Source organism: Panthera tigris, chromosome D2 (assembly GCF_018350195.1).
Source record: "Panthera tigris isolate Pti1 chromosome D2, P.tigris_Pti1_mat1.1, whole genome shotgun sequence".
Taxonomy (NCBI): Eukaryota; Metazoa; Chordata; class Mammalia; order Carnivora; family Felidae; genus Panthera; species Panthera tigris.
Window position 1 is genome coordinate 28,320,394 of NC_056670.1, and position 10,671 is coordinate 28,331,064.

The following is a 10,671-nucleotide window of genomic DNA, read 5'->3' on the forward strand; positions in this document are numbered from 1 at the left end:
TGTTATTAATCTCTTACTGTGCCTAAACTTCATCACAAGTACATATATATAGTAAAAAAAAACATAGTATACACAGAGTTTGGTACCATCTAGGATTTCAGGCATCCACTGGGGGTCTTGGAACATATTCCCCATGAATAAAAGGGGACTACTATACATTTAGTTTAGTTTATGATTTTAGATATAAGGGTAGATAATTGTTTTCTTTTTAATTGACAAATGAGCTTTATGATTGGATAATGGAAGTACAGATAACTGAGGGAAGGAAGGAAAGAAGGATGCAAGGAAGGAGGGAAAGAAGGATAGAGGGAGGAAGGGAGAAAAGGAGAGAGGCAAATGGGAAGGAGGGAGTGATGGAGGAAGGAAGGGAGGGAAGGAAAGGGGGAGGGAGGAAGGAACAAGTACACATTTTCATGGTGTCTTTCTTATCCAGAATCAATCGTTTCAACACTCCTTTAAATCTCAGTGATTTTAGGAGAGAGGAATGTTCTTTTTCCAACACCCTTGCCTCCAACCCCCAGGGTAGGGCCCATGTCCCCCCAACTGCTTCCCCTGATAGTCTATTCCCATTCTCCTCCTAGACCTTTACAACTCCCATTGGCTTACCTCCATAAAATCAGCATCTCCTTGCTCATCAATCTCTCCCACTCTACTGGATCCTTCCCCTAGATCCATAAATGTGTTATTGTATTTATTCCAAAGATAATCATGATCTCCATGTGTATATGTAGGTGAAAAGATCAGTGCTTCTTATCAGCAATGGCCAAACTATGGAGAGAACCCATATGTCTACCAACTGATGAATGGATAAAGAAGAAGTAGTATGTATGTATATATATTTCAGACTGTGTATACACACACACACACACACACACACACTCACACACACGTACATTTCTTACTGTTTATTTCTGTGGACCTTCAGTAAATACTTGACTGTGAACAAGTTAATACTAATTTGTGGGCTTAGTGATTTGCATAATAGTATTTATGGACAATTTGTTAATTTGAATATGTTATGATATATGCCATTATATATACATAGATATATGTATATAAAATAGAATATTACTCAGCTGTCAAAAAGAATGAAATCTTGCCATTTGCAACAACATGGATGGAGCTAGAATGTATTATGCTAAATGAAATAAGTTAGAGAAAGATAAATACCATATGATTCCACTCATGTGTAATTTAAGAAACAAAACAGATGAACATATGGGAAGGAGGAGGGGAAAAGAGGAGAGAGGGAAACAAACCACAAGAGGCTCTTAACAACAGAGAACAAACTGAGGCTTGATGGAAGAAGGTAGGTAGGAGATGGGCTAAATGGGTGATAGGTATTAAGGAGGGCACTTGTGATGAGCATTGGGTGTTGTGGGTGGGTACTGTGATGAGTTTTGGGTAAATGTAAGTGGGTGTATGTATGTGGGTGGGTGTTTTGGATATTGTCATAAACACTGGGTACATGATGTACGTGGTGATCACTGAATTCTACTCCTGAAACCAATACTGCACTGTATGTTAACTAAAATTTAAATTTAAAAAAGATCAGTGCTTCACCAAGGCCATTCCACACTGTACACCGATACACATGCAGACACATACACACGAAACCATCCTATAACTAAAAAATCATCTTCATTAACTCTTGCCTTGATTAACTCTAATTCTTAGATTAATAACATAATTTTTAATAGAAGCAAATACTATAAAAGCTAGAAGAATTACTGCACTTCAGATGCTATGCTACATGATTACACTCCATGATTCTATTACTATAAAAATGGATATTTAAAGTATTCTTGAAAATAATACCAACAGTTGTCCCCAATGACTTAACATAGAAATTTGTACATAGTCAAGATAATGAATTTCAACTCTGCTTATAATCAAATATACTTCTAATTCTTATAATTCTTTTACATGTCTTCAACAAAGTTTGATGTTAAAAACAAAGACAATTAGGCTGGAAGTCTCAAAGGAACGAATTATGACAAATCTAATAATTCCAAAAGCATTTAAGTACAAATTACATTATCCAACATTGACCATACTGCTAAAAACACTAATACATACTAATCACTTTGTGTATAGTACCGAAACATTTTCTAGTCATCAGGAAATTATAAGCAATTTGAAGTGGGAAAACAATTTATGTCTTGAGTGTCCTAGAGTTAGTCTACCCATGTTTTCAAGCAGCTATATAAAACATTACTATTCATCTACAAAAGACTACAGCTGGCCCTTCAAAAACAGGTTTGAACTATGTAGGTTCACTTATATGTGGATTTTTTTCAGTACAGCACTATAAAAGTATTTTCTCTTCCTTATAATTTTCTTAGTAACATCTTTTCTCTGGCTTACTTTATTGTAAGAACAGAATATGTTATATATATACATATAATACAAACATGTGTTAATTGACTGTGTATGTTATTGGTAAGACTTCCCATCAACAGTAGGCTATTTGGGGACAAAGTTATATGCTGAGGGTGCCTGGGTGGCTCAGTCAGTTAAACATCTGACTTTTGGTTTCAGCTCAGGTCATGATCTTATGGTATGTGAGTTCAAGCCCCACGTTGGGCTGCACGCTGACAGTGCAGAGCCTGCTTGGGATTATTTCTCTCCCTCTCTCTGTGCCCTTCCTGTACTCTCACTCTCTTTCTCTCTCAAAATAGATAAACTTAAATTTTTTTTAAAAAAAATACCCTCATTCGGGGCACCTGGGTGACTCAGTCCATTGAGCTTCCAACTTCGGCTCAGGTCATGATCTCACAGTCTGTGAGTTCGAACCCCACATCGGGCTTTGTGCTGACAGCTCAGAGCCTGGAGCCTGCTTCCGATTCTGTGTCTCCCTCTCTCTCTGACCCTCCCCCATTCATGCTCTGTCTCTCTCTGTCTCAAAAATAAATAAACATTACTTTTTTTTTAAATACCCTCATTAAAAAAAAAAAGTTATACACTGATATTCAGCTGTGCAGGGACACAGAGTGTCAGTGCCCTGAATCCTTGCATTGTTCAAGGATCAACTGTACTATAAAAGTTGAGAATTTTATCTAAAACCCACATATAGACCTTTATGTGATTTAGGCCTTTACTATCGTGTTTCTCTCTCCTTTCCACTGGTTTTATTTCCTTTCTAAAAGTAGAAACACAATCTCTTTTCTCAGCTATTATCTGAAATACAGAAATCATGTTTCAATAAAGGCTCCACCACTATTGTCAAATGGTTTATTTCAAATGCATTTCTAGGACTGAAATGTTTTGTTTTGGTTTGTCTTGGTTTTGGTTTGGGGTTTGGTTTTTTCCCATCATTCCACCTATCATTCTGATTCCCTCTAACAGAGGCAAATCTAAATTGGCAAATAGGATATTCCTATGGTGACCTTTCTGCATGGCCCAGAACCAATACATAGGCAATAAAATATGTCCTTCAGTCTCCATAACCATAGGGTTCCATCAAATGAGTGCTCACAAAAGAGTTCATTTATTACCCCTCTCGTGACAGGTACTATCCCACATATAAAACAATTCAAGATAAATGGCATTGCTTTGTTCTTTTATATCAGGGACAAAAAGTAAAGGAGTGTTGTGAACTCAAATAAGATCTAAGTGGACTTTCACATATCCTTTCACTACAGATTTCACAACTGATTTTCAAAGCTACATTGAGCATCAGAAATTGGAGCAAGGAAAATAAAAAATTAGGAATAAAAATTATCCATATCATATATAATCCTGCTAAAAGAATGCTTCAGCAAAGAGATAAAAGACAAACCTAATTCATCCAAAGTATCTTCTAAAACTGTGATTATGTCTTTAATACACATTAATTAAAGAAAGTTGTTGAGAAGTTCATTTTTTCATGGCAAAATTATAGAATAATAAACCAACAAGTCCTTGAAGAACCTTAGCTACCTATAATTATTCTTGTTTGAATAAATGCTGTTTCTTATAAAAATCTTTTTGATCTTTTGTATCTGTCCTGTTCAATAATCCTGATTGATTGGAGATCAGGGCAATAATAGGCAGAAAACTGCAGAACTTTGCAAATGAAGTCAAAGCAAGGTCAAAGTCTGACAAATTGTTACCAACTTCTTAGAGCAATACCACAATGTGAATCAAAAGAAAAATCCTACCAGGTGGTGGGCATTATAATCTGAGGCATTTGCATTTTATAATCCATAAAATCTTAAAAGTTAGAGAGTACTTCCCAAACAATTCAAGAATAACTCCTACAACATCCTTCATTTCAACAATGTACTGAACTTAGATGAACAGAAACTCTGAGACATTCACTATACTTAGATTCTGGTGATTACTTTTAAAAAGTTCTTCCTTCTGTTGAATTGAAATCTGCCACTTTTTTACTTCTCTCCAAAAGAGACTGTTTTATAAAGTGGAAAGGTAAAGGTTTGTAGACAAAAAGACTAGATGAAACTCCCAGTTTTCAGAATCAAAGGGAGGAAAACAACATGACAGCAGTAATAGATGTCTCCAGGGAGGGTCCTTAAGGTGGAGCAAATGCACCCATATGTGGACCCTTCCCTTCTCCCCACACTGTCTTATCCACATGCCTCAATTCCCTTTATTCCATTTTATTCCCTGCTTGAAATGGAACTTATATCAATTCTAAATTCATTTAGTTTAACAAGCATTTCATTTCTAAATGCAGCTAACTCAGAGGTCATGGAGTGCACATATTCAAGCACACATTAATATGAACTAGCTCATTCCTCTCCATCTAATACCCATATGTGTCACTACTGTAACACACACCACATTGTACTCCAGTCATATCCTGACAACAGAGGAATTTTAGATCAGAGAGATGCAGAGGGAGGTCAGTGGAAAACGACCCATTTACAAAATTTGCCTTGGGGTGGCCATTCCTTCATAAACATTAAAAAGAAAAGTTTCCACATACTTCTCCCCTACTTTAACACATGACCTCCTATCTCCAAATTCTGAAGCTCAGGCTCCTCTTAGTAAAGCTGTAATCCTTCTACATAAATTAACATGTTCTTATGGGATAGCTTGGAAATCTAATCATCTATAATATGGTTCCTACAGAAAAGGCTCTAACACCAAATATTCAATTTTTAAAAATAAACTCTATAACAGTTTGTAAGGTAACAGCTTATTCTCCTTTAAGATTATTAAATTCCATAACAGAGTCATCATACTTATCTAATTAATCTCATTTTGTACTCACTTTTCAGCTAAACTGTTCAATTACTTTTCACAAGATTACTGCAAACCCTAGTCTCCCCATCATATATTTGGACAATTAATTTTTACTTGCCCCTAAATGCAGAGTTTTATTTTGTCCTCCTAACATTTCATCCTGCAGAATCTGGACTTTTGCTCTCACCAGTCAAAAATTGATTATTAGACTATCCAACATGTTAATACTTCCTCCCAGATTTCTATTTATTCCATTAATTGAATATGACTATAGTCTCCAATTAAATCAATGAACAAGTGAGAGCCAGGCATGGAAAATGATTTTGATACCACTAGAAATCTCTTTCCACATATGACAATCAAGTAAAAAACACTGTAGATAGAATTTTTTCAACCAATTATTAATCACTTCTGTGTGAAATAATCCACTTTTTCATCTTGTCAACAAAATATATGAAGATTTTTTTAATGCTTTATTAAAATAAAGACACCTTTACTTTCCTATTTAAGAATTCAATTTAAGGGTGACTGGATGACTCAGTTAAGTGTCTGACTTTGGCTCAGGTCATGATCTCATGGCTTGTGAGTCTAAGCCCTGCACCAGGCTCACTATTGACAGTGCAGAACCCTCTCCAGATCCTCTGTCTCCCTCTCCTTCTGCCCACCCCCCACACTCTCCCTCTCTCAAAAATTAATAAACATGAAAAAAATAATTCAATTTTAAAAATCTAGTTTGACATTACTCACTCTTGGAGAATCCATGCTGAATGCTACTAATTACTGCCGTTTATTTACATTTTAATTCTTCAGTTTTCCTACAGTTTGGTGCCTAGATGTCCAGTCTAATTTTAGAGGCTTTTTATCTCTTTTGAAAATAAGGATATTTTGCCATCTACTGCTTTCTGACAGGTCTATTATTTCTTAATGACTCCCAAGTTCTGTGATCACATTAGCAGATCATTTTAGAATTAAGGGATATACTTTTTCAGAATATATATAATTCAACTAATTTGAAACAATTTTATTTATTATTTTGAGATACAGAGACAGAGTGTGAGCAGGGGAGGGGCAGAGAGAGAGGGAGACACAGAATCCAAAGCAGGCTTCAGGCTCTGAGCTGTTAACACAGAGCCCAACATGGGGCTTGAACTCACAGACCACAAGATCATGACCTGAGCTGAAGTCAGACGCTTAACCAATTGAGCCACCTAGGCGCCCCAATTCAACTAATTTAAACTTTTATTTTCATCATCTAGGGTTTCAACTTTTTTTATTAATTAAAAATTTTATTAATACAAGGTTCAAAAACATATATGGTTACAAACAAGTCTCTCTCCCATCCCTGTCCTCCAGCCACCTAATTTCTCAGGCAACTGTTAGGTCCGTTTTCTCAAACAGTTCCAGAGATATCATATGTAATACCAGCATATGAGTATTTACATTTTAATACAAATTCTAACACACTTGCTTTTTCCACTTAATTCAATTCCCCAGTGCTATTGCTTGTTCTACTTTGCCAATGTGACATCATAGTTTATGTGTAATATCTGTTATCTTTTTTTATAAAAGTTTTTTAATGTTTTATTTTATTTTTGAATGAGACAGACAGACAGAACACAAGTGGGGGAGGAGCAGAGAGAGAGGAAGACACAATCTGAAGCAGCTCCTGGCTCTGAGCTGTCAGCACAGAGGCCCATGCAGGGCTCGAACTCACGAAACACAAGATCATGACCTGAGCCTAAGTCAGATGCTTAACCAACTGAGCCACCCAGGCACTCCATCTGTTAATCTCACATCACCAGACTCATGCAGAGAACATATCACTTCCTTATCCTTTTTAGTTCTCTTTCTCTCAGTCTATAACTTTGGAAGTCCCTTTTTGTTTCCTTCAGCATTCCTTCCAACGTAACGCAAATGAGATGTGCATCAGCCTTCCCCACAGTCTTTTCCTAGTTTCAGCCACTCTCTTTTATTTATCATAATATCTCCCTCCTCCCATCTTTGATCCATGTTCTTTTCAAATTTGTGCTCCCTACACAGAAACACTGAGATTTGGGTCCACTGATGTTATTGTTAAATGATCATTTATAAAGCACTTAAATATATCAGTCACTACCCTAGATTCTGGTGAAAGAAAAAGTAGTAAAGCTAAGGCCCAGCTAGCCATCCATCTTCTTTCTTCATTTTTAATTCATCAAGTTTCTCTCATGCTCATATACAATCCCTTAAAATCATACGTATCATTAATCTAACTTTCTGAAATTTGCTTCTCTTAAAATCTAGGACACGTGTGTAACTGTGTCTAACAATGTCTTGTTTACAATTGTCACCTCTACAACAAAACAGTCACTCTTTCCCAAACCAGTACCATCCATAGACCAAAACAAGAGCTGCCCCACTCCTGATCCTCATGCTTTGGAAGAGTCCCTGGGACCAAGGTAATATGGCCACCCAGAGCCCACAGCTACCTTTCCTGACATGCTTAGGGTATCCACTACCCCACCTCTCTGTTTAAGCAGCCCATGCCTACTTCCAGGGCGTATGCCAGCCTCTTCCTGCAATCCATCCTACCAAAAATAAATGACTCAATGTTCATCCCTACACTTGAAAGGTGGCTGAAAGGCCGCTTTTTACTAATGCATATTGATGCAGTTTGTATGTGCAGGCAGGATTGTCCACTTGCATGTGCTTGAGGCCTCTCAAATGCAAATCAGAGCCAAAAGCCAAAAGAGAAGGGGGCCAACCACATATCAGGAGCAGGAGTGAGCTCCCCATCCACCACCTAATTCTAACAAGGAACTTCAAGAATTCTAAATCCAAATCTTGTCTTCCAGGTCATTTTGAAAGTATATTTCTCAAGGTAGAAAGACAGGAGGAAAGAACCTACTAGAACAGCTTGTTAGCTTGACTTGTAACTTTTACATATACAAGTGTGATATACAGACCTGCATTTACACCTTCACTCTGCTCTCTACAAATGTTAAAAACAGACCTGCCCAAACTTTCTAGCATTCCCTATCACTAAGTTCCTCCTTATTAGTCAAATTTGTTCCTTTCATTGTTTCCTCAGTCTTCTAAGATGTAGTTGACCCAGAGGTAGAGTAAAAATTCAGTTGTTCCACTTTTAAGAGACTAGTTGATGTTTTTCAAAATGTATCATCTCACTATGTTACTATAACAGTTTTTTAATCTTCAGCAGGAAAATTTTGACACAATAAGCTTTTGCAACAATACCACTTCCTTTTTCTTCTCTTTTTTCCCCCTCATCCAAATGTTCTAAGTTTATGGGTTTTCATGCAAGAATATATATTCACTATATGTGTATTTCTCTACTCCCTTCATTAAAATTATCTGTGAACATCCAACATTACATTTGTGAGAAAATAAATAAAATCATAAATACTCAAAAAACACAATAAAAACATTTAATTCATGATTTATTGCTATCTATGATACTATATTTAATTTGTGTTTTTCTAGGCATCTATATTTTTTTTAATTTTTTTAATGTTTATTTTTGAGACAGGGAGAGAGACACAGAGTGTGAGCAGGGGAGGGTGAGAGAGAGAAGGAGACACAGAATCTGAAGCAGGTTCCAGGCTCTGAGCTGTCAGCACAGAGCCCGACGTGGGGCTCAAACTCACAAACTGTGAGATCATGACTTGAGCCAGAGTCAGCTGCTTAACCAACTGAGCCACCCAGGCACCCCTATTATTATTTATTAATGACTGACCTTTCCCTATGTTATTTTTCTCTGGATAATTACAATGCATAGTATCTATTCACATCGTTTTCTATGCCCTAACTATTGTCATAACTCAAACACAACACACGCGCACACACACACAAACACCTTTGATGGTTTTATCTGGGAATAAGTTTCTTTTCCTCAAGTTTAAAGTGTTTTGATAATGTCAACAAGTATCCTACCAAAAGTATCTTTGGACTTAATGTGATTTCATTTAGTAAAACTCTATTTAGTGAACAATAAAGGAGAAATTTTTTAGTAGGTGCCAATTGCAACCATCATCACAAATGTTAATCTTATCTAATACTCTATAATTCCAAAATATCAGAAAAAAATGGTGAGCAACTAGTGAAAGGTTTGCTACTCCTGAAATAATGTCATAAAAGAGAACATTTATTTTGTCATTAAAAATTTATCTTCAGTGCATAGCAAATCTTTGTAAGCCTCCATCTCCCTTATCAGCACCTCCCCTTTCAAAAGGGTTAGCATAACATAGTTGGAAATAATGTGAAGGATTGGAACCAAATGCTAAGTGACCCCCCCAAAAAATCTAAATCAAAATAAACAGGTTTAAGTAAAAAAAGGAAAGGGGACATGAGGAATTTGGTGCACAATACTATCACAGTTAGTTTTATACAACTATCTTGGCTACAGTGAAACAGTCTCTATACTGTTTTCCAAGCCCACCTCCCTCCCCACCCCTATCCCACCTCCATGGTTCCAATGCTATCATTTCTGGATTGTTTAACCCACCAAGAAAGAAATACGCACATCGTTTACTCACTTGGTAAAGAAAGGGATCTCAGGTTTATCAGAGAGTCAATAAAATCAAGCAACTGCTTAATATATATAATGGAGAAATAGCTGGGTATCTGTCTTTTCAGGTGTTCTTCCTACATATTACAAATACCTTCCATGCATTTATTTGTACATCAATAATCAGTGTAAGCTCTTCTACCTAGCCTTTTCATCAGCTAAAAAGCAATGGTGTGAGATCAGAAGCACACCTAGACTATAGGCCATCATTCATTTATTCATTCAACTTATATTTATTGAGTTTCCACTTTGCACCAGTCAGAGGGTAGGGGGAGACCATAAACAATAAATATTTTTAAAAATATGAAAATTGTTAGTACATTATAAAATGACATAAGCTATGGGAAAAAAAAGACAAAGTTCTACTTTGTAAGTAAGTAAGCAGGATTCGGTGGGAGAGACACTGGGAGTAGACTACAATATTCAAATAAGATAAAGATTAGCTCCATTGAGAAGAACATTTGAACAGTTGAAATAATGAGGAAATTAGCCAAGCAGATACCTGGAAGCAGAGCATTCCAGGCAGAGGTAACAGAGCAAAAAGTTTGAGACAGGAGAGTGTTGGTATGTTTGCAGAACATCAAGGAAGTCAGTGTAAGTGGGATAGAATGAGCTACAAAGAGCACAGTAAGAGAGATCAGAAAGGTAATGGAGTTGAAGGCATGTGGCCGAAGACCATGTTGAGCCACCTGGAAAATACAGCAGGGGTCTGAGCATTAAAGAAACATGATCTGGTTTATATTTTGGAAGGATCACTCTAACCAATAAAATGAAGTATGGAGGACAAGAGCAGAAGCAGGGACACAGTTGGGAGGCTCCTGCTTACTAGTGACTTTAGACAAGTTACTGAACCTCCCTAAGTATCACTTTCCTCATCTGTAAAATGAGAATAATAAAAGTACCATCCTCAAAGGGAT